Here is a 24,783-nt window from a genome sequence, read left to right as displayed (position 1 = left end):
GATGCAGCTGCTCGACCATGGAAACCCATTCCATGAAGCTCTCTGCGCACTGTTCTTGAGCTAATCTGAAGGCCACATGAAGTTTGGAGGTCTGTAGTGATTGACTCTGCAGAAAGTTGGCGACCTCTTCGCACTATGCGCGTCAGCATCCGCTGACCCCGCTCCGTCAGTTTACGTGGCCTACCACTTCGTGGCTGAGTTGCTGTCGTTCCCAAACACTTCCATTTTCTTATAATACAGCTGACAGTTGACTGTGGAATATTTAGGAGCGAGGAAATTTCACGACTGGATTTGTTGCACAGGTGGCATCCTATCACAGTTCCACGCTGGAATTCACTGAGCTCCTGAGAGCGACCCATTCTTTCACAAATGTTTGTAAAAACAGTCTGCATGCCTAGGTGCTTGAATTTATACACCTGTGGCCATGGAAGTGATTGGAACACCTGATTCCAATAATTTGGATGGGTGAGCAAATACTTTTGGCAATATAGTGTATTTTAATTTCCTTGGAGTACTGTACTTTTTATAGTTCTTATGTGTAATTGTGAGTTCATTGTTCAAACTTGTTAATCAAGTTAGGTGAAAAAAAGAACACATTTAGATTCAGATGGTCATAGTAAAACCTGTTACCTTTCAGGAGGTGCCATAAAAGTTAAACGTTTAAAAATGTGGTCAAAAGTTCTGTAATCTCCAGGAAACCCTGCAGATTTAAAACAAAGCGGAGTGTGTATGACATCATCAGCGCGTCGGACTGAAGTCGTAAGAGGCAGCCTGGGCCACAGGTGGCTACGCTCTACTCCTATTAAATTGTCTAGCTAATCTGAATCGTTCAATTCCATTTGGAGAGCGAGATCATCTGTGGTAGTAGCACTAGACATCTTCCAGGCATGTGAGGAAAACTAGCAGCGGTTCAGCGGACAGGATGAATCAACGGTAGCCGGCGCGCACGCAGATGACGTCATACACGCGGCAATTTGTTTAAAAGAAATATAAAAAATATAACCACAGATGTCTGAGGGACAGAGATTCGCCTACATGTTATGAATGCTGGTGTACCATAAAGAATAAATTATCAACAGTTTAGTTTGTGCCTTCAAGTCGTTGCCCATAGGAAGACGTTACTTGGATATAACCTAACGGAATATCTTCAGAACGGCTCCAAATCAGGGGCGGATTTAGGAAATTTGGGGCCCTAGGCAAAGACATGCATAGGGCCCCTTGAATATAAAAGACAACACATAAAACAGACCCATTATACAGATAAATAATTCTATCTTAACTTTTATTATTTATAGATAAGCACTTTTTTTTAAAAGTGATAGAGGGGTCTGAAAAGTTGCTTAATAAAGCGACAAAAGCGCAAAGCTTGCAACAGTACTCTTGGCACCGTTTGTTTTCAAATGCTTTGCTGCACTTGTGCAGCAAATAGACTGATCCAATGTGGTGGACAATAAGGGGTTGTCGGGAAGGGGGACTTACTTTTACAAGCATTCTGATGGCATTTTAGAGAAAGGATTTGTATCAAAAACATAATTGTGCACAAATGAGTAATGCCTGTATTAACCATACATGTAAAAGGAGGTTTATGGGGCCCCCATGAACTTGGGGCCCTAGGCAGCTGCCTAGTTTTGCCTAATGGTAAATCCGTCCCTGCTCCAAATGACACAAAACTAATATGGGTGAGTAGAACATGATGTAATAACGTAAAATCAAGGGGCCATTGTAAAAAAAAAAAAAAAAAAAACGGCATTCCCCTTTAACCTGGTGGTTACTATATAGAGGCATAGAAATGCATTAGTATTCATATTTAGTTTACCCATTAAATCAAACTCACTTTTTTAAACAAATTTTTTCCCCTTGAAACAGTCGTGAGCCTGAACCAGACAGAGCATTTACCTTGAAGCTCAATAATCCTGCGTTGCAAGATCATTTAATTGTTAATCACTCCCAAGAAAGACTCCGGGGTATTTCATTCTCCACTTCACTTGCTCTCCAAATACAGATTTTACTCACTTTGTTCTAAACATATCGCTCAAAATATAATCTGATATGCATTTATTACAAAGCATTAAAAAGAGAAAATGTGTAGAAATCAACAGATGGGTGACAGTTTCTTTCATTTCTGTGAGACTGTGAGAGTTTACACCCATCGGTTGTTTATCCGGTTTGGGAAAGTGACAGAAATGTGACTAATATGATTATTAATTATGCAGATTTTCTTTTTCTCTCACTTGTTTACTTTTTCTCTTTGAGAACTGACAGCTGAGGCATACATTCTTTAAAACCGTGCAATTTCACTTTGAACTGCAACCAAATTACACTTCCTGCACAGACCAGCGGCTCCTGCTTTCAGTTTGCATGTGTTGGCAATAAAGAAATAGAAAATAAAACACAACAAATATAAATCTCTACCCCCTTTCCCCCACAGCACACTCTATCCATAAGCAATCTCTTCGCTTTAATGCAGAGCTTATCTCCACTAAATGTTTAAATAATTTCCACTTTTCAGAATACTGTCCAGCCGGTGCCATAAAAAGGGTAGATTTAAATGAAAACGCAGGTATTTCCCCTCTATAGTCTTGTGCAGTAAAATCTTATTAAGATTGTTTGCAGATAATTCTTTCCCCCTTTCTTCATGTTCAAACACTCTTTTATTTATATTCTTGTATATAAGCCATCTGGTAAAAGGTCAGCGATTTATCTCTGCCCCAAAGCTCCACAAAGACTTTTCCTTTGCTCATCTGCTCTATATTCAAGGCTCTCAAGGACATTTTGAAAGAGAAGTCACAAAAAGCAAGTCTGGAGTGACTTGAAGACACAACAGAGTATGTAAAATTAGCTCAAGTCTTTTCTGTGGAATCATTTTCCAGTATGAAATAAATTGCAACCTTGCTCCTGTGATCTCTTGGAGGATTACTGCATATATGAAGTGACCTCCTTGTCCTAACCCACACATAATTTGCATGGTGTCCTCGTGGAGTAGAAGTGATGCCGAGGTCTGGCTGAAGCCATGGCTCTGTAGGCACGCTTAAATTTACATAAGCAGGCATCATCGAGTTCATTTGTGCTAGTGACACATTTAAACACCCACTTCATAGATAAAAAAAAAACTCAGGTATGTGAGTGGAAAAACATCTCTCCAATTAACACTCGGCTACTCTGATAATGATCTCTGGAAAACAAATACTTGTTAATGCTAGACAATTACCATCAGACACCTTTTTAACCACGCAGAGCAATGCAGGGCTTTCACTGTTCCCACAAACCTAACTCCTCACTGTAAGAATAAAATTACATTTCTATAGGCTCATGAATATTGGAATGCAAACTCAGCTATACATTAATAAACCATCAGGTTATTTCTTGTCCATGGTAAAATATAAATCCACTGGAGTAAAGAGAAACCATTTTAAAATAGAATAGAAAAACCTCTTTATTGTCCCACAATTGGGAAATCCTGGTGTTTAAAGCAGCAAAAAGTTTATAGAAAAAAATTGTCACAGAAATGTGGACCTTAAAAAAATGTAAATAACATATGAAGAGTTAAAAGATGAACAATAAAATTCTGTCCTGTAAAGTGTTTTAACAATATAAAAACTGGCTGTGGAAATTTGTACAGTAATGGATATTTGCAAATAGCAGCAACATCAGAGATGTGCAAAATGACATGTTAGTCTTTCAACTAAAGTGGTAAAATAGGTGAATAGGTTAATTACACAGAGTAATATAAGCATTTAAATTGATATTCAATTTAATATCAAATGTCGCAAACAATAATCATATTTTTTTTAAATAATATAAGACCAAAAAATAAGATATTAGAAACAAAATCCTGTAATGACTTTCCTCTAATTATTAGAGGAAAGTACTGCGGCTTACTGTTGTATTAGAGTCTAATACAACAGTAAGCCGCAAAGGGTGATTACAATTTGATGTAAGTATATTAGCGTAAAATTTAGTGGAGGGAAGAGCTTCTGGAATATTATAAGGTTTAGACCAGCGGTCCCCAACCACCGGGCCGCGGTACCAGGCCGCACAGAAAAAAGTATATATATATATATATATATATATATATATATATATATATATTTATTAGGGATGCATGATATAATCGGCCCCCTATCGGTATCGGCCTTAAAACTGAATATCGGACATCGGCCACCCCACCGATATTTAACCCGATATTTGATCAGCTTCTGAGTTTCTAAAGTCTAAAAAAAAAAAATAAATACTACTTCTTCTTCTTCCTAAAAAACTTATTTTTTACAGACTTAAAAACTTCTAAAGACGAGGGAAAAAATATTGATACATTAAAATATCCCAATATCTTCATATGCTGATATATTGCCATTTAAAAACACCATATCAATCTCTTTTACTAATGAAATATTGCTATATGTCATCGTTATGCTACGAAATCCCCCGAAAATTCACAAAATTTTGCCATATTTTTATATGTTGATATATTGATGCGGTATCGATCTATTTTACTAACAAAATCTCACAAGAATTTGCAAAATATCACGAGAGTTTGTAACAGAACGATGAAATTTCACGAGAAGTAAAATAGATCGATACCGCGTTTTTAAAAATAAATTTGATATCAGCATATGAAAATATATTTGAGTTTATTATTTTTCAGAGTGTCAGAAATGGATAACAAAACTGCTATTTTCATTTCTACTTATTTTTGTCCAGCTATAACATCGGTATCGATATTGGTTATCGGCTACATGAGTTTAAAAATATCGGCATATCGGATATCGGCCAAAATCCCAATATCGTGCATCCCTAATATATATATATATATATATATATATATATATATATATATATATATATATATATATATATATATATAAAATTTATCGACGATCAGAGTCTGAGTGATGTTTTATTTTGAAAAATATAAAAAATTGCGGTATTCTCTCCCAATTACATCAGTCGGTGCATCTGTGCCTCTTGACACAGGTTAATTCAGTTCAAGACTCATCCTGTCTATAACATCCTATCTTTGTGAAGCGGGATTTTCTGCGGTTACAGCGACCAAAACAAAGCTACGGAGCAGACTGGACATCAGGAGCACACTTCGTCCGTCATTTTCTCCGATTACGCCTAGATGGGCCCGGCTTGTTGTTTTATTTTTATGCTGTTTGTATTTGATGTCGTATCATTTTACTTGATCATACCCCCCCCCCCCCCCCCCCCGGCCCGTCCGTGAAAATATTGTCTGACATATAGCGGTCCGTGGTGCAAAAAAGGTTGGGGACTGCTGGTTTAGACAACAGCAGGGTGAGCCACTGCTGAACCAAAGACAACATTAGAAAAAGGAGCTGTTGCTCACAGGTTATACATTTCTAGTTTAACTCAAAGTAAAATTTCCCAATGTCCCAGAGTCTGGAGGTAAAGCGGAGAGGAAAAGAATGCAATTCGATTTAGGTCCAGTTTGGCTTTTTTTGTCAGCCATGATCTAGGGTATCATGTCATCTGCTGGTGTCAGATCACTGAGTTTCCTTAAGTCCAACGTCACATACTTGGAAATTTAAGAGCACTCTTGCTTGACTCCACTAACAAGGTCTAGTGAGATGGTTTGTTTCATTTTTACCTTTTCCAGCAGGATTTGGCACCAGCCCAGATTGCCAAACCGCTTAAACCTGAATGGCTGGAGAACTGGCTTCACCTTAGCCCATAGAAACTCTATGGGGTTTAAGCAGAACCACAGGCTGACCACCTTCATGCTGCTCTACACGGATGTATTCATTCACAACTTTCAGCAGGTCAACATTTCTGGATAACTTCTTTAACTCATCTTATGAAATACTTTGATTCTTGAAGGAACAAAACTAATACAGCTCCGGGTATGTAGAAGCAAAGAAAGCAGTTTTCTGAAGTTTTTGTCGCTGACACTTTTATCAACAGCAACTGAACTATATTTCTTAATGTTCTTAAAGGAATAGTACACCCAAAACATGATTAGCCTTCATTTTCTACTCACCCCCATGCTGAACAACACTCTGGAGTACTTTTTTGATATCTCAAATGCATCTGGAGATCTGGGAGGCTTCTTGCTGTCTGCTGACATTCAAATAATGGAGGTCTATGGCGCCCGAGACAGAAAGGTCCATAAAAGTCCACAAAAAACGTGTCAGTATTCCTCCATACTGCTCGTCCAATGTATTCCAAGTGTCCTGAGTGGGTAGCGTTCATAATTTACTCGAAACGAAGTCATTTAGAATGTTTTTAGAGCATAAACAGTAGTGTATAGGATTTCCTTAAAAGCGCGTTCACGAGTCTACGGAAACCGCGGCAGACCAAACCAGACGAAAGTGCACATGTCAATTTTATTTTCAAAAACTTTTGTTCTTAGCCATTTGAGATAGACAAACTATGTAAAGGGCACTTTAAATAATGTATTATCAAAGAATGTTTAACATTGTAACCTCTAACTATATAGCTTATAACCTCATCTTTCAGTTACTGCTGCCCTCAAAATGCCTATGGCACACTATGTTCTCCATTTTGCATAGTAATATTTGTAGATTTCCCACAAAATCTATGTACCACCTCTGGAATCTCAGAGGTGGTACATTGCATGTGTAATCATTCTATGTACCACCCCATTATTTGCAACCTATGGATTTGGCATTAATGTCAGATGTCTCCACTTTTTAGGGGATATCCTAAGAATTTTATGAACGTCTCTTGTGGTTTGCTAAAGTATTACTCAGAAAAAACAAATCCTTGTTGCTGTTTTTTGCAAACATCCTGTTAAATAAGCTAAGACACCTGCAGTGTCCTTGTGTTTTTAGTTTTTAATTTATGCATATTTACTGACCTGCGAAGGATTTTGCTTCACTTGTTCCATCCCTGGATTTCCTCCTTTTATAGGTTTGTTTACAGTTATAGATGATCGCTTGTACAAATGCATCCGGTTTTCATTACAAGACGGCTATTTACCTTCTTTATTCCCATCAAAGAGATGAGAGTGAAACACCTGTTGTTTACCTCATTTGAACACCCTAGTAAGGGCCAGATGTCATTTTAATGTCCTCACACCATTTTTTTTCAACCCTGACCCCTGTGTTGCCTCAAAAAGCTGTTATCCAACGCTGTTTTTGAAAACATCTTTGATTAATAAATAATGCTTCAAGTAACTGCCGTGAGCCTAACAAACCAGCAAACAAACCCTGCAAAACAAAACAGAGGCTAATAGTGCACACTGTCCGATCATATCATTAGAGATTAATGACTAAGCTCCACCAGCGTTTTAAATTACGCAGCATTATGTTGTGTTTCCTGCACCGCTGAGCCAGCTGGCACTTGAACCGGGGATTGAAATGTGGTCCATTCAAATCTGGTACCTGACAGGTCGATCAACGGTCAATCACAGCCAATTTCCATAAAAATTCAATCTGATATAAGCAACAAAAAAAAGGGAAGAAACTCATGAGTCAGAAAAAAATGATGCAGATGTACTTTTACAATGTGAATATATTATATAGTAATTAACATTTAAGTTCTCTAAATGCTTTCGACATTTAGTGGGGATTGCTTTTTCACTTGAGCATCTTTGCCAAATTAATTACCTGATCTTGTAAATGACACGGTAAAACTAATGCCATGCTTTGCAATGCTCAGCGGTAATTAATGTAATTCTTCTGCTTTTATTTGAGATCACAAACAAAATGATGTATTTTTATTGTTGTTTTAAACCATTAAATAATTAAGCAGGTTTTTGTGTTAAGCTTTCAGATTTCGTTTTAATGTATACTCATTATAGGGTATAAGACTAAGTCTTATTCAGTCTTTTAGCATCATTTTAATTGAATTTTCCAAAAAGTCCTTCAATATTATAATTTTTTTCTTTTTTCTTTTTTTTTTTGAGATTATTCTTTCACAAACAGCTAGAAAAGGCCAAATACTTCAATGTGATGGCCACGTTTATTGGTGAACCCTAATGAAGAAGTGGAAAAACACCAAATCAAATACAGCAAAATTGAATTAAATTAAATTCCAAAGATGGGGAAAAAAATTTTTTCTATTTTTTACATGATTGCAGATGGTATAACTATTTTCCCTCCTGCTGTTATTTGTTTTGTTTAATTGATACTCATTATACGGTATAAGAATAAATCTTACACAGCGTTATACGTTTAGCATAATTTTAAATCAGTTTTCCAAGAAGTCTTTTGATATTCTTTTCTTTTTTTTTAAGATGATTATTCTTTTACAAACACCTTGAAAAGGCCAAATACGTTTATTGGAGAAGCCTAATGAAGAAGAGGAAAAACCAAAATCAAACCAAATCAAATACAGCTATCTTTTACTGCATTTAATTAATCTCACCTTGAAAGTTTAAGAAAAAGCAAACCTTTACAGGGAAACTTAAATCCAAAGATAGAAAAAAAAAAATACTTTTTCAGTTTTTTTACTTGCTTGTAGATGGTATAATTATTTTCCCTCCTGCTGTTAATATTTTTTCTCTCCTTATGCGAGCAGAACATCCTGTCTTCTCTCCAACATTTCATAAGGTTGGATCATACAGAGCGAGGGACGTTTGATGATTCCACATTGGGGGTCTCCAACTCCAGTCCTTCAGAGCCACATTCTTATAACATTTCAGTGGATCCTTGTTCCAACACCTAAATCAAATAAACATCTCATTAGCAGGTCTCTGCAGAACATGATGACATGCTGAGGAATTAATTTAACCACTTGATTCAGGTTTACCCGAGAAGGGATGCTTAAAAAACGTCACAGGACCCCTGATCCAGCACCCAGAGATCTTTACAATGTGCTTTTCTTCTTAGATTATTTCATCCTTTTATTTATTTTTAGTATTTAGCTGTAGGGTCTCAAGAAAGTTGATTGTATGTTTATTGGACTATTTCTGTACTGATTTGGCGTTGAATTTATGTGTTGAATCATAATCCTGCAGAAGGACCCATTGATGACTTGTTTGCAATTTCCCGTCTGAAGCTGTCAGAGTTGATCTAAACTATTAATGTAATTTAAAATATTCATGATCCCAAATATTTGGATTAAAGTAGGGCATTTGGAAAGAAAACTGACCAATAGAATCAAAACATGTTCCTCTTTGCTTAACATAGGGCATCGTGTAAGTTCATCTTGTTTCACAGTCATCAGTCTTTATTTTATCTCAACAAGAAATCCAGTTAAAGTCCCAGCAGATATTCCATGTGCTTACAACCAGTTGGCTTTCACACATTTTGTTGTTACACCTTGTTTAATGAAAGAAAAAACCCCACAATGGTAACAGAAATAACTTCAATCTAAGAAAATCAATAATAAATAAAATTTTTATGAGAATGAACAAATAAAAGTCAAAGCTTTTCAACACTGCTTCAACAGAGTGCTATAAAAAAAATACACTTATAAAACAACCCTTGACAAAAATGATAGTACTCTTAGAAGAAGAACGATTAACATTATAACCTCTAACTACATAGCTTATTACTTTAGAGACTCTTTAAAGTCTAAAAGACTGAAAAAGTAAACAATTGGAAAGTTAAATCAAGGTGTGTCCATTAATTAGTTTCGCAATGGTCTACAATCTTATAATGAGTCAGAGGGCCTATATATCGGGCTACATGTAGACACTGTGCTGTTTGGTGACATGGTGTGTAACACACTCAACATGGACTAGAGTTAGAGAAGGAAAGAGTTTTCTCAGCACAATAGAAATAACATTATCGATCAGCATGTTAAAGGTATTGGTTATAAGACCATCTCCAAGCAGCTTGATCTTCCTGTGGCTGCAGCTGCACATATTATTCAGACATTTAAGATCCACGGGACAGTAGCCAACCTCCCTGGATGTGGTTGCAGGAGGAAACCTGATAACAAATCAAGGGATTTGTCTTCAGTTTTCCTCCTGATGGATAAGGTAACAAAAGAGCCCTAAGATCCACTGGGTCACCGGAGGTTAGAGTCAAACTTCAACCTTAAGGAACATCAGTGATCGTACCATAAGTCCTTGTTTGAACCAAAATGGACTTAATGGGAAACAACAAAGGAGGGTGCCACCCCAGAAAAACAAATCATAAAAACGCCAGACTGAAATTTGCCAAACTACATGTTGACAAGCGACAGAGCTCCTGGGGAACGTCCTCTGGACAGATGACAAAAAAATTGACTTTTTGTGAAGGCACATCAGCTTTATGTTCACAGATGGAAAAATGACGCATATCAAGAAAAGAACACTGCGTCTTCTGTCAAACATATACCCCTTTCACACTGGCTGAAAAGACCATATCAACCTGGGGACAATCGGCATTTAGTGGCAGTGTGAACAGCTCACTGACACACGTCTACCTGGGTCCAATGACTCGGTAAGCGACCCGTATTAAAAGTGCCTCGGCTCTGATCGGCATGCTGCGTGAACACCAGTAAATTACGTGACACCATTGAGTTCTATGTACAAACATCAGCACACCGCACCAGACGCTAGTGGTATAACAAGCCGGAACAACTCTGTTTATGGGGATTCGGACAGATAAAAGAGAAAAACAATAAAGAATGCCGACTATGCTGTGGCTCCCATCCATGTTGCTCTCCATTATTTACTTCCCTGACATCATCAATTCTCACCTAGCGTGATGCCATCATTAGACATGAGGTGGTGGGGGACAGTTGCAATGCAGCTTACCAGCAGGGGGTCAGACTCTAGCCTTGTGAGACCATCCTGATCTCGCGAGCTTTCAATATTTCACTCGCTAATCAGTCTGGAGACTCTCCGTTAAAGAAAATTTGGAGCAGTTCACCAAACGAACGTCCAATCAGCGTTGGCTTTGAGGCGGGTTGAGGTGTTACGCAACGAGAAGCGCGACAGTTCAGTCTAAAGAACATGGCGGCTTCAGCCGATGAAACGCGTTAGCGTGGCTATCGAGCAAATTTTATCGGAATTACAGAGTATTTCTTCACTGAAAGAAGAGCAAAACACTGCTCTGGAGGCTTTTCTCAGAGGAAAAGATGTTTTTGCTCTTCTCCCGACTGGTTTCGGCAAGAGTAGCCAGGCTTGTGTTTTCGTCGTCGGTCTGTTAGTACGTCATATGCTTCGTTGATCTGATTGGTTTATTTGGCCCGTCTAGCACCAACATAGGCCAATCAGCTAAACAGTATTTTCGCCCCTTCCCAAAATTACTTCAACGGAAGGTTTCCAGATGGATATGCGGTGCAAATCCATCTGGCGGAGTCAGGTTAGTCAGACTCTGCTTTTCGGTCAAAATGCAAAAAGAGCCAAATGCCCATTGTTAGCAAGTCCAACAAGTTTTGAAAAACCCTGGTTTCCAGTGGTAAAGCGGCCATGGAGGAAGCTCTGTTATGCTCTGGGCTGCTTAATCCTTCTGGCACTCAGGGCTCTGCAGGGTACAACGAAATCTGAAGACTATCAATGGTTTCTAGAGAGGAATGTGCTGTTCAGTGTCAGAAAGCTTGGTCTCAGTCGCAGGTCACGGGTCCTCCACAGTATAATGACCCAAATCACACAGTTAGAAACAACCTAGAATGGCTAAGATTAAAATAATGGACTATTCTGAAGTGGCTTTCTGTGAGCGCATTTACCTTAAATGAATCTTACTGAGCATCTTTGTAATGAGCTGAAACAGGCCATATGGAAACCGCAGCCTTAAAACCTGAGACAACTGGAGCAGTTTGCTGATGAGAAGTGGGACAATTCCCGTGGAGAGGAGCAGAGGTCTCACTGACAGATACAGGAATCATTTTAATGCAGTTATCGCCTCAAAAGTCTGTGCAACTTAATGTTAAGTTAAGGGTACCGTCATCTTTGTCAAGGTCTCCTGGACATTCCCTTCTATTGAACTATGAGTAGTTGTATTTATTATTTTTGGAAGCATGCATAGCCTAATTAATATAGTCCATTAACCTAAAGCACTATGCATATGGTTGCTACTGTACATGTCAGGTACGCCGGTCATTGACCTTGACCGAGGCAGTTTTTATGTAATTGGTATTGTAATTTTATCTTGTGATTTTATACTTGTGTTTATTTCTAAGGTTGCCTTTTTTATACCTGGCTGGGGGACTACCGATGAAAATTAGCACTCCTTAGCTAACTCTGGTATATTTTCATTGTTTTAATGTTGATAAATGTACACTGTCCCCTTTCAAATAAACAATAAATAATAAATAAATAAACTCGTAAACCCACAGGCAGCAAAATGTCGAAAAGGCAATATTATTGCTATTGCTGTTAACATACAGTACAAATTTTACACATTCAGTAATAAAATGTCACAGGGGATGGTATGGGGGTGATGATCATTTAAGAAGGGGGATGCCGTCCCCCCTCATCCCCCCTCAACTTGAGTACTGAGTATGACAGATTAACTACCTCTACCAAGGAGTTTGTTTTTAGGAGAGTGTGTGTGTCTGTGTGGGTCTGTGGGCACCTTTGTAGCCCTAAGAGTGAGGACAATTTTTCCAATTTCACCATCAAATTCAGGATATTTTGCCGGTCCTCACAAGCTATTTTGCAAATGGTTAAGTTAAGGGCTAAGGTGTCAATCGAATTAGGGTGAGGGTGGTGGATGATCTTCCCACCACCACATCGTGTTAGTATTTTCTTTTCTTGTTTTATATTATAATACAATTTCTGTTTAAGTTGGTTATTTCTTTTAGACAGGTATTTTTTTTAATGGGTGCACACTTTAGTTAATGTCTGTCTGAATGGTTTATTTACACTTGTTCTTTTGTTTGAGGTAGGGATGCACGATATTGGGATTTTGGCCGATATCCGATATGCCGATATTTTAAAACTCATGTAGCTGATAACCGATATCGATACCGATGTTAAAGCTGGACAAAAATAAGTAGTCATTGAAAATAGCAGTTTTGTTATCCATTTCTGACACTTTGAAAAATAATATACTCAGATATATTTTCATATGCTGATATCAAATAGATTTTTAAAAATGCGGTATCGATCTATTTTACTTTCAAAATCTCTTACAAACTCTCGTGATATTTTGCAAATTCTTGTGAGATTGTGTTAGTAAAATAGGTCGATACCGCGTCAATATATCAACATATAAAAATACGGCAAAATTTTGTGAATTTTCGGGGGACTTCGTAGCGTAACGATGACATATAGCAATATTTCATTAGTAAAAGAGATTGATATGGTGTTTTTAAATGGCAATATATCAGCATATGAAGATATTGGGATATTTTAATGCATCAATATTTTTTCCCTCGTCTTTAGAAGTTTTTAAGTCTGTAAAAAATAAGTTTTTGAGGAAGAAGAAGAAGTAGTATTTATAAAAAAAAAAATTTGACTTTAGAAACTCAGAAGCTGATCAAATATCGGGTTAAATATCGGTAGGGTGGCCGATGTCCGATATTCAGTTTTAAGGCCGATACCGATAGGGGGCCGATTATATCGTGTATCCCTAGTTTGAGGTGCTTCCCTCATATCCCTCATCCTGACTTGGGTTACTCCATCCCTTTTTAAGCAGCCTTTAGTTCTTTGTTTGCAGGTCAGTTTTTTGTTTAAGTTGAATCCTCAGTTGACCTCAGTTAAGTTGGGCCCAGATCCATGTTATTTTGTATTTAAGTTATTTTGTATTGCTTTTGAGCCTTTGTTAACCATTTTGACACAATTAAATGAAAGCATTTTTTCAATTTTTGAACACCTTTTGTCCTCATTTAAAGGAATAGTACACCCAAAACATGATTAGCCTTCATTTTCTACTCACCCCCATGCTGAACAACACTCTGGCAGAACAAACCAGATCTAAGCGCGCATTCAGCGTCTGCTCTGCCGATAATGCAAGTGTAGAAGAAGAAATGTGCTGTTTACCTGTGCAAAGAAAGAAACAACGAAAGAAAAATGTCTGAGGACTTCAGTGTTGAGGAAGAGCATGAGTTCTTTGCCGAGCTGAATGCGCACTTTCCTCTGGTTTGGTCTGCCGCGGTTTCCGTAGACTCGTGAACGCGCTTTTAGGAAATCCTATACACTACTGTTTATGCTTTAAAAACATTCTAAATGACTTCGTTTTGAGTAAATTCTGGATGCTACCCACTCAGGACACTTGGAATACATTGGACGAGCAGTATGGAGGAATATTGACACGTTTTTTGTGGACTTTTATGGACCTTTCTGCCTCGGGCGCCATAGACCTCCATTATTTGAATGTCAGCAGACAGCAAGAAGCCTCCCAGATCTCCAGATGCATTTGAGATATCAAAAAAGTACTCCAGAGTGTTGTTCAGCATGGGGGTGAGTAGAAAATGAAGGCTAATCATGTTTTGGGTGTACTGTTCCTTTAAGTTTGGTCCCTCACAGTGAGGTATGCATTGGTAACGGTTAGGTTTAGGGTTAGTTTTAGGGTTAGTGCATAGAAAGGGTTTAAAATGACACAAAAAAAAATCAATGGAAGTCAACACATGATCCTCACTACGATGGCAGAACGACTGATATGTGTGTGTCTGTCTGTCTGTCTGTCTGTCTGTCTGTCTGTAGGATAGCTTAAAAAGTTATAGACAGATTTAATGAAATTTTTATCAGAGGTGTACCTAATGCCAAGGAACAATCCATTAAAATAGGGTAATGATCCAGAGCATATGCAACTTTTAGCTATAGCTTTAAGTCACAAAATCGGGCAAAATTTGCTGCTTGGTGGAGGTCTGCGCTCTGATGCTTTTTTTTAGTTCTTAGACATTTTGCCTGATTCAAATTATTTCTTTTACCATTCTGGGTTTTCCTTCATTAAATGAGGGGTACACATTTTCTTTTGTCCATGTGTAAACAGCATCTAATAGTTGTGATGGAAACTTGGTGACCCCAAAAGCCCCCTCTTTGCTGCCCATCTTTAACAGTGAGCTTTAGAGACATGTTTAACCTCTTTCATTATTCTCATCATCCATCAACACTTTCATCAATGACATTCAGATTTTATTGCCTTTGGCTGAAGTAAATGGACCTGTGTGTCACGTCAGTTTATGCCCCAGGAAACAAATTCATGGATTACTAATCAAAAGTTCCTAGAAACTGTGATTAATTTTAAAAAAAAGGGGAGCATTAATAAAAAATGCCCCAATTAAATTTATCTGACAAATTTTGTTTGAGTTGCAATTATCGCAACACCAGTAATTTGTTCAAAGTCAAGTAATTTTTAGCATATTTCCCCCCCTAAAAAAATAAGTGAACTTAGATTAAATGTTGAATTCTCTGAATAAAAAAGGGTTTTGCTGCTACGGTAGTAGAAACTGAATTTAAGTTTTCTGGTATTAAATTGAAGATCTCAAAGTAATTTGACCTTATAATTCTCAAATATCACTATCCACTGCACCGTTTTTACCCTCTAGACAATTATCATCATTTATTCTCCATGATAAAAGCTGGAATTTAGACTATGCAGTAAGATAAAATTATAATCATAATCCAGTATACAAAATGCATTCTATTATTCTGCTCCCCCATTAACATTGCGCATTTAAATGCTGCCAGTCCCTCTGCTATTATCTCTGAGAACCAACAATGTTTCCACTTACAACTGACATTTAAATGTCTCTGCTTCTAGCAGAGGAATGAACTCAACATCGGCCTCAGCGTTCGGCAGCTGGAGCCACTGCTCTCATAAATCCCTCTGTCAAAGGCCAGTCTCCCATCAACGCTCCGATGGCGGATCAGAAAGCGCCTGACCACCCACAGCGCGGCAGCAGAGTTTAATCAAGCATGAGGATTCAACCTGGCTTCCAGGTCAGCCTTTCAGTGACGCCATCCGTCCGACAGACGTGTGACTCAGGAATTATTGTCATTTTTACTGCGGAGCAAATTTAATCTGGACGATACGTCTCGACAAAACAGCCTAAGATCTTGCTTTGGGTTTAAATTGCCTTCTTGTTCATATAAAAGTAAACCGGCAAGAATTGGCCAACATAAACGGCAGCAATCAAGTTGAGTAAACACTGACCTGCCACCCTCTTTCATCTCTGATGTCACTCAGGGAGGTTTCTTCCAGCGAGGTTGATGGCTCCTACACTGACACAATAACGCTATAAATAGGAGCAAAATGCACTGAGGCAGTGCTTTCATCTTCAGGAATTTTCCACACTTCAGAATAAGCGTTTCCACCCATTTATAAATTCATAATTACTATTTAGTCTTGGTTTATAGTCATGGATTTTAAGGAGCAAAGCCTGATTTAAAATTATGAGGCATAATAATATGATCACTGACAGGTCAAGTGAATAATCCTGATCATCTCTTCATCACTGCACCTGTTGTTAGATTAAATGCAGCAGGATAATAAAGGAAAGGATCTGAGAAACTTTAAAACAGGAGTGAATTGCTGTTTTTTTTTTTTTTTACCAGGTCTGCACCAAGACTCTACTGGTGATTTAACCTGACTCCGCCAGATGGATTTGCTCCGCATATCCATCTGGAAACCTTCCGTTGGAGTAATTTTGGGAAGGGGCGAAAATACTGGTTAGCTGATTGGCCTATGTTGGTGATAGATGGGCCAAATAAACCAATCAGATCAACGAAGCATATGACGTACTAACAGAGCGACGACGAAGAGGAGCCAATTAATAGATCAAACTCTTGCCTAAACCAGTCTGGAAAAGAGCAAAAACATCTTTTCCTCTGAGAAAAGCCTCCAGAGCAGTGTTTTGCTCTTCTTTCAGTGAAGAAATACTCTGTAATTCCAATAAAACTTGCTCGATAGCCACGCTAACGCTAGTGTCATTGGCTGAAGCCGCCATGTTCTTTAGATTGAACTGTTGCGCTTCTCGTTGCGTCACACCTCAACCCGCCTCAAAGCCAACGCTGATTGGATATTCGTTTGGTGAACGGCTCCAAATTTTCTTCAACGGAGAGTCTCCAGACTGATTAGCGAGTGAAACCTTGAAAGCTCGCGAGATCAGGATGGTCTCACGAGGCTACTGGTGATTATCAATTAAGACTGATTTATACTCAGAAGCCAAGTCGTCTGCGTGCGTGTCGCAGTTAACGCAGATATGCCCCGCCCCCGCCGCAGACACTCTGCTGCACCTCCACAAAATTTGTAGGTGACCGCAGACAGTTCCGTAGACAGGAGGCCTCTGATTGGTCAGATCTACATCTGCTATACACTATGTGTATTTCCTCTTTGGTATCTTACCGGCTTGTTTTGTTTGTATGACCGCCATTGTGGAAAACAATTCTTGAAGATGGACCAGCTAGAAGAGCGAGGTGCGTGAGAACGCTGGGACCCTTTTTCCACCTGGATCCCTGCTCTTTTTTTTTCAAACTTGCCCCCACTTTCTCACAGCCTCATCCGTATCTAGACCCACAGCTAGTTCGTGATTGCCCCTCTTGCATTGTGGCCTGGAATAACATAGCGCAGAGAACGCTTCAATATTGGGCATAAATCAAAAATATCTGTGACAAGCTCACTGCGACACACTGCTGCAGGAGGATAACCAGCCCTTTAGATTTGCAAACCAGAAGTGCTGGTCTTTGTGTTTCGATTCAAAAGGAGAGGTAATATAGCTGAAGTGGTTGCCTCTGCTCTGGCTGCAGACCAGTCAGGGTGTCAGGCTGAGCCCTGTCTATCACCAAAAACAAAAAAAAACTATGGCTTATCAAGGCGGCTTAGGCCCAGTCCACACGAAGTCAAACCTTGGCCTAAACGCACAAATTTTTCACCAAACCAGCCTCTCATCCATACGAAGCCGGCGTTTCGGGGGTCTGTAAACAATCTTTTTTTTATTAAGCCTTCAGAGTGGGAAGATTTTGAAACGCCGTTTTCGCGTTTCCATCTTTAAGCTCTAGCCGCATTTTTTTCTTACACGCATGCGTCATAGCGTCGCCTCTAAACACGCATGCGCGACACAGTATCACAACAACAATTGCGCCGTACTGTGTTGAATGGTTGCTGCTCATGCTACTCACCCTGCTGTCGGGCTTACAACAGAATCTTCTTCTTCTGGAATATCTCCAGGAAGAACAGAGCAATATCGACCACATAGTTCAGCACCTGAATTTGACTGAACCACGAAAATGGACCCGCAGGGCAACCATGTATAAATATTAGTGCGCATGCCCAACATTTCGTCTGCTATTTTTGCTTTGGCACCACAGCGCCACTACAGGCCTGGCATACACTTTGCAGCGTTTTCTTGCATTTGTGTGGACGATCACATTTATTTTACGTCTCCATCTTTACGACAAACGTTCTGGAAAATATTAGCGTTTAGTGTTCGTTTTGACTTTGTGTAGACGGGGCCTTAGTCTGATTCCCAGGGCCATCCAGGTAAATGTTTACTGCCTACCTGGAGGGAAGAACTTTGGAAGAAAAGGAAGTTTGGAACAAAACCTGCTGTGACACAACATGCTTCCTTCCAAAGCTTGTTCAGAAACATTTACAGCTTTTCATACTCATGATCCGTGTCCTGATAAAAAAGAAAAAAAAACAGACAAATGGGCTCCATCTCACAACCCAGTGAGCATTTTTTAGCTGACATCAAGTCTATGTCTGAAACGTCAAGGATGAAACTCAGACGGCTAATTTTTTTTTAAAATGTTTCACATGTTTAATTGCTATTATAATTAAGATTAACGTGGATTTAGAAAAAAAACAAAACCCAAATGCTGAGATGTTACATTTGAACTCCTGAATAAATTAAACAATATTATCAAATATTATTATGTGCTTGCTGGTATTGTGTGTTTTACAAACTTTATTTACGGTCCTCACGACTTTTTAAACAATCAATTTCATATAAAATAACAGTCTACTATATTAACCCTTTAAAGCCCGATCCAAGAATAAAACAAAGCAGATAATTACTTTTTTTTGGTTTGAAGTCCTTATTTGGCCTTTTAACAAAATATGTAAAAAGAAAAAACAGAAATAAATTTTTGATATTAATAATTTATTACTATGCGATAAGTCAAGATTATTTTTTGTGTAGTCTTCCACTGGCTGTTATCAGGTATATCTGATTGTGTACAATAGGATTTTAAGCAAAGTTTTTACCATTAAATTATGCAAAAGGTGTCAGACCCAAAAATTTCAGAAACCGTATGTATCAAATATGAAACATTTGGCATTATAGGGTTAAGTACATAATGTATGTTCAATCATGGGGCTTCCGGGTGATTCAGAAGTTGCACTGTTGCACTTTAGCAGGAAGATCGCACACCTTTTTGTGTTTGCATGTTCTCCTTCTGTCGACTCAAGCCTTCTAACCACAATAAATAAAAAAACCTGCTGGGTTTATTGGTCTCTCTAATTTGCAGTGAGGTTTAAGGTGAGTGCATTGTGGCTTGTTCTCAGTGTCCCTGCAAGGGCATGCATATAGAGTATGGATGAAACCCAATGACGGCTCAAACATTTAATTAACTCACAAATATCTACGTCTAAAAGGATTAAGGCATCTAGACATGTAGAAGAAAACTGCTGGAGTTGAAAACGAGCGTTGTGCGAGATGGGTCCTTCTGAGCATTTGGAAACTACTGATCTACTCTCTAGAATATTGGAACAACTAGTAATGATCCAGCAAGACGCATTTGAGGGGATCAAAATATGTTTGATTTAAGAGATCAAAGGAGATTGGGTAGGATACAAAGACATCTATCTATCCCTCCATTTTCTGTCACACTTATCCCAAGCAGGTTCGCGAGGGGTGGACAACCTGGACAGGTCGCATCACAGGGATGCAAAGAAAACAGAAGCTAAAATCCGATTCAATTTCAATTCAGTTTATATACAGTATATAGCTCCAATTCACATCATGTCATCTCAAGGCACTTTACAGTTCACCCAGATCATAGTCAAACTGATTCAAAGTTTTCTATCCAAGGAAAACCAGTTGATTGCATCGACTCATTGACTCAAAGATTACCCCTCACACTAAGCATGCTTGTAGCGACAGTAGAGAGGAAAAACTCCCTAAAATACGCTTTTTTTTTTATAACCAGAAGACCATGTCTGAAAACACAGCACATAGAAACCTTGAAGTGGATGAGGTATGTACAGCAGAAGAAAACCCCAACGGCGGCCAAGTTGTCCGCTAAGAACTCGAAACAATTTGCAAAAAAAGCTCTACCTATGAATCTGCAACATTCAGATAGCAGGGTCAGAAATGGGCATAAACAACACAACATGGTTCTGCCTAGTATAAGCAGTTAAGCCTGGTGGTAGTATAATGGTATGAGTTAACTTCCTTGACACTATTTGAATCCTTTACACTTTCCACACCACTACATTATTCCTGACCAAGTAATTACATTTAAGAGCAGAGCTTCTGATAGTTTCTTCCTGCAGGTTCATGCACCATGTCTTAAACTTTTCAGAGGGTTTTCTATTCTCCTAAAACCTCCAAAGTCACCAGATCAGTCTAAATGAAGACCTTTGGGATGTAATGAGCAGCAGATATGCATCAAGGGAGTAAAGCTTAAAAAAATAATCACCAAAAATGTGATGTTGTCATATTTGCCATAAAAAATCCTGAAGCGGAAGCAACTAGTAACTACATGGTGTACCTAACAAAGTGGCCAATGCATGTAACAATGTGGCTTAATCTAAATGTTAACTGAATTTAGACATAATCTAGTATCCTCATCTGAATCCAGGTTGCAATGCTCCTGATGGAAGAATGATCAAACTGACAAAACCTTCTGGTGACAGGAAGCATTTATTCCACATGGAGTAATCCGATTCCTATCAACTCGCAGTAAAACTGCTACAGATGTCCCTCTGAACACTGAGTGGATGTCCTTCAGAGGGAAAACCATCTCCTTGGGCTGGAAGTAACTCGGAGAGACAAATATGCCCTGACCAGGGTGCACAGTTCATTGGCTGCACGTTATAGAGTCCTTGCAACTTCACTGAGCCGAACCCCAACACCACATCTAGAAGGCAAAATACAGCGATGAAGCTATTTACAGTAGGATTTCACATTCATTTGAAGGAAATTACAGGGGATTAGATGTGAAATATTTAGAAAGCCGAGTTGGACCTGATAAGGCTGAGTTAGGATTGAATCAACAGTGTTTTAAATCTCTTTTCTTCATGTGTACACACATCATGAAGTGATGAAACCCAATTAGAGCATTAAGGGACACCGAGAAACGATCCAAGAGTATTAAGCCATCTGCCAGCAACTACAGAATGCTGCAGGGCTGTCTAATTATATTTTATCTTCTGACTGTAAATCTTCCAAGTGACCCAAATCGGACAAAAGTTTGCCTAAACATCCCACAACACAAAAAAAAACCCAAACCCTTGCAGAACTGTCACATAATCTCAGGATTATGTGCAGTGCAGCAAGGTGAACATTTGCTCATACACAGTGCCTGGCAGGAAGAGTCAGAACGCATGGAGGAGATGGAGAGAGGTTAAAACCAGCAGGAAGCAGAGAGATGAATGTCTGACAGTGATGGACAGGAAAGAAAAAAAGCTGTGATATTGCAGCAGCATGCCAGAAATATAAAATAATAAACACACAATACAGAAAAGCAGAGTTGGACTGTATCATAAAGAAACCATCTGCTTAGCTGGACTATCTGAGCTGGTTTTATGAACATGTTGCATGTTGTCTGCTCTCTTTGCTGGGTGGATGCTGCGCCCTGAAGTGCTCAATGAAACCTCAGATGCTTCTCAGAAAAAAAAAATCTCCTTTTCTTATGGAGCTTATAAAGACACAGTTCGGTCACTCTGATGCCGCCTCCACAGGTGCATCCTCTTCCGCAGGTTCCACCAACATGCATGGAGCTCATTCTGCTTTTTTTTTTTAACATTATTTCCACCGTGCCACTGAATTTTACACTAATTTTAGAGTGACTATTGTAGCATTAAAAAAAGAGTTGAAACGCAGTGGTAAAAGTTGATGTGAAGCCAGTGGAATCCATCTAAATGCGTTCAGATCAATCCAAATGAATCAACTGTACCTGTGATCCTTGAAGTCGGTCCGTATCCGTCAGTGCGCTGGGCTGAGACGCAGCTCTCCGACTGTAGGACAGCAACAAATGATCTGAAGTGGAGAAATGGAAAACTGACGCTCATTAAAACGCGCAGTTTCCCGCGAGGAAGCGCGTCTGCGAGCAGCTGAACTTTAATCACCGCAGTCACGGGAATGAAAGCGATGCGCCGCGGTTCCAAAGAGCCACCGATGTCCCCGCTCCGCTTGCACGGGCACTTTATTTCTCCCGGCGGAAAAATAATTTATTAAATAGGATAGGAGGATGGGGGGCTTAAAGCGGCCACTAGGTGGCGCAGGGAAGCGCGAGCAGGCAGTCAATTAGGTGGTTCACACACCGCTGTGATTAACTGCTTTGCATAATTATCCGGAATTAGAGAGCCGCATCACGTCACGCAGCTTGGTCAAAGGGTTAATTTGGTGCAGACTGACAAAAGGCCAGAAAAATGAGCTCTGAGAAATGTAGATAATTGTGATAATTGTGAGCTCCTGCAGAGACACATGAATCAGCTGGTGGCCCAAAGAGCTGGAGAGAAAATTTATAAGCAGGAGCGGAAGTCAACTGTTAGATATGAAAAGCGCACCGAGACACCAGACTGTTCAGTAGTTCACTTATGGGGGCAATATTGATGCAAAATTATTTGCACGTGTTTTGTGGAGAGATGTGTATGAAGGACCAACTCTGCCATATTTAAAAATAAATACAGAAATAAATAAATGCTCAATAAATGTATAAGCATACAATTAATTGCCAACAAAAAAGTGAGACATAAATGTATATAACTGTTAATTAGCTTCTTTATTTATTTGCCTTTGTAATATTTACCTTATTTATTTTTCTGTCCTTTATAATCTTCAACTTTATTTTTTAATTACTTATATTTTTAAGTATTTATTTATGTGCATGTTATTATATTTTTGTCTGTTTTATTCTTCCTTTGTATTTTTTTACCTTAGTTATTTCTTCGCCGCTGTTTATTTCTCTCTGCCCTTTTTACATTTCTCTATGCCCTTTTTTACATTTCTGTACGCATTTCTATCTCATTATGCAAATGAGGTGGGGGTGTGTCCTAGAGAGTCAACTTCTGCTCATTAGTTGGCTTGGCTGTCCATCTTCTTAACTCACAGAGCTCAGAGTACTAAGTTAAATGTTCTCTTTTCTGTTGCTGTTGTTCAATAAAAGTACGTTTTAAGATCATTTGAGGCGAGAACCTTATACTTTTAAGCATCACCATATGGCCCATTCACAGATTTAATGCGTAATTTAAAAGAAAATGTGACGAACTTGAGAGGACCGCGGCACCAGCGGAGCTCCGAAGCTGACGGCAGCCAGGTCCGACCACAGCCCATCTGCAGCGGCCCTCTCTCGGCATAGCCGTGTGTGAAGCGTGTTGGTTAGCATTTTACTACATCGGTGGAATCTACAGGAGGAGAGTCTGATGTCGAGTCTGAAGTCATTAGAACTTGAGTAGGGACTTTGCCAAACTTTGCCAAATACAACAAAAAATCGCCATCATAGCCTGGCTATAGACCTGGCTGCCGTCAGCTTCGGAGCTCCGCTGGTTGCCACGGTCCTCTCAAGTTCGTCACATTTTCTTTTAAATTACGCATTAAATCTGTGAATGGGCCATATGGTGATGCTTAAAAGTATAAGGTTCTCGCCTCAAATGATCTTAAAACGTACTTTTATTGAACAACAGCAACAGAAAAGAGAACATTTAACTTAGTACTCTGAGCTCTGTGAGTTAAGAAGATGGACAGCCAAGCCAACCAATGAGCAGAAGTTGACTCTCTAGGACACACCCCCTCCTCATTTGCATAATGAGATAGAAATGCATAGAGAAATGTAAAAAGGGCAGAGAGAAATGTAAAAAGGGCAGAGAGAAATAAACAGCGGCGAAGAATAACTAAGGTAAAAAAAATACAAAGGAAGAATAAAACAGACAAAAATATAATATAACATGCACATAAATAAATACTTAAAAATATAAGTATTTAAAAAATAAAGTTGAAGATTATAAAGGACAGAAAAATAAATAAGGTAAATATTACAAAGGCAAATAAATAAAGAAGCTAATTAACAGTTATATACATTTATGTCTCACTTTTTTGTTGGCAATTAATTGTATGCTTATACATTTATTGAGCATTTATTTATTTCTGTATTTATTTTTAAATATGGCAGAGTTGGTCCTTCATAGATGTGTGCCTGTATATCGATTTGTGGGTGTGCAGCGGGATTTGAAAATGTGTAAATAAATCTGGAAATGTGTGAGATTTTTTTCTAAGGAAGAGGATTAGGGCCAATGGAAAAAAAAGAAAGTTTACCGATTTTTTAAAAAATATTAATTCAGTTCAATATGGGAAAACAGTGAGAATTGTGACTTTTTTGCTCAGAATTCTAATTTTAATCTCAGAATTCTCACTTTTTTTCCCTCAGAATTCTGATTTTAATCTGAGAATTCTGACTTTTTTCTCAGAATTCTGATTTTTAATCTCAGAATTTTGACTTTTTTCTCAGAATTCTGACTTTTTTTCTCAGAATTCTGATTTTAATCTGAGAATTCTGACTTTTTTCTCAGAATTCTGACTGTAATCTCAGAATTCTGACTTTTTTCTCAGAATTATGACTGTAATCTCAGAATTCTGATTGTAATCTCAGAATTCTGATTTTAATCTCAGAATTCTGACTTTTTTCTCAGAATTATGACTTTTTTTCTCAGAATTCTGACTGTAATCTCCGAATTCTGATTTTAATCTCAGAATTCTGACTTTTTTCTCAGAATTCTGACTTTTTTTCTCAGAATTCTGATTTTAATCTGAGAATTCTGA

General features: G+C 38.5%; 1 protein-coding gene across 1 annotated transcript in view; it reads right to left on the bottom strand.

The window, feature by feature from the left end:
- vwc2 (von Willebrand factor C domain containing 2) overlaps positions 1–22,341 on the bottom strand; it is an 84,286-nt gene extending 61,945 nt beyond the window's left edge. The window contains exons 1-2 of the mRNA XM_038281399.1: positions 22,095–22,341; positions 21,923–22,005 (exon numbers count right to left, since the gene is read on the bottom strand). The gene's annotated coding sequence lies outside the window, so the exon portion shown is untranslated. The remainder of the gene's footprint in view (positions 1–21,922; positions 22,006–22,094) is intronic.
- Positions 22,342–24,783: the final 2,442 nt, after the last annotated feature.

This window comes from Cyprinodon tularosa, unplaced genomic scaffold (assembly GCF_016077235.1).
Source record: "Cyprinodon tularosa strain WSP-4 unplaced genomic scaffold, ASM1607723v1 ctg170, whole genome shotgun sequence".
Lineage (NCBI taxonomy): Eukaryota > Metazoa > Chordata > Actinopteri > Cyprinodontiformes > Cyprinodontidae > Cyprinodon > Cyprinodon tularosa.
The sequence above is the reverse complement of the archived record's forward strand: the minus strand, read 5'-3'. Positions and strand labels throughout refer to the sequence as shown.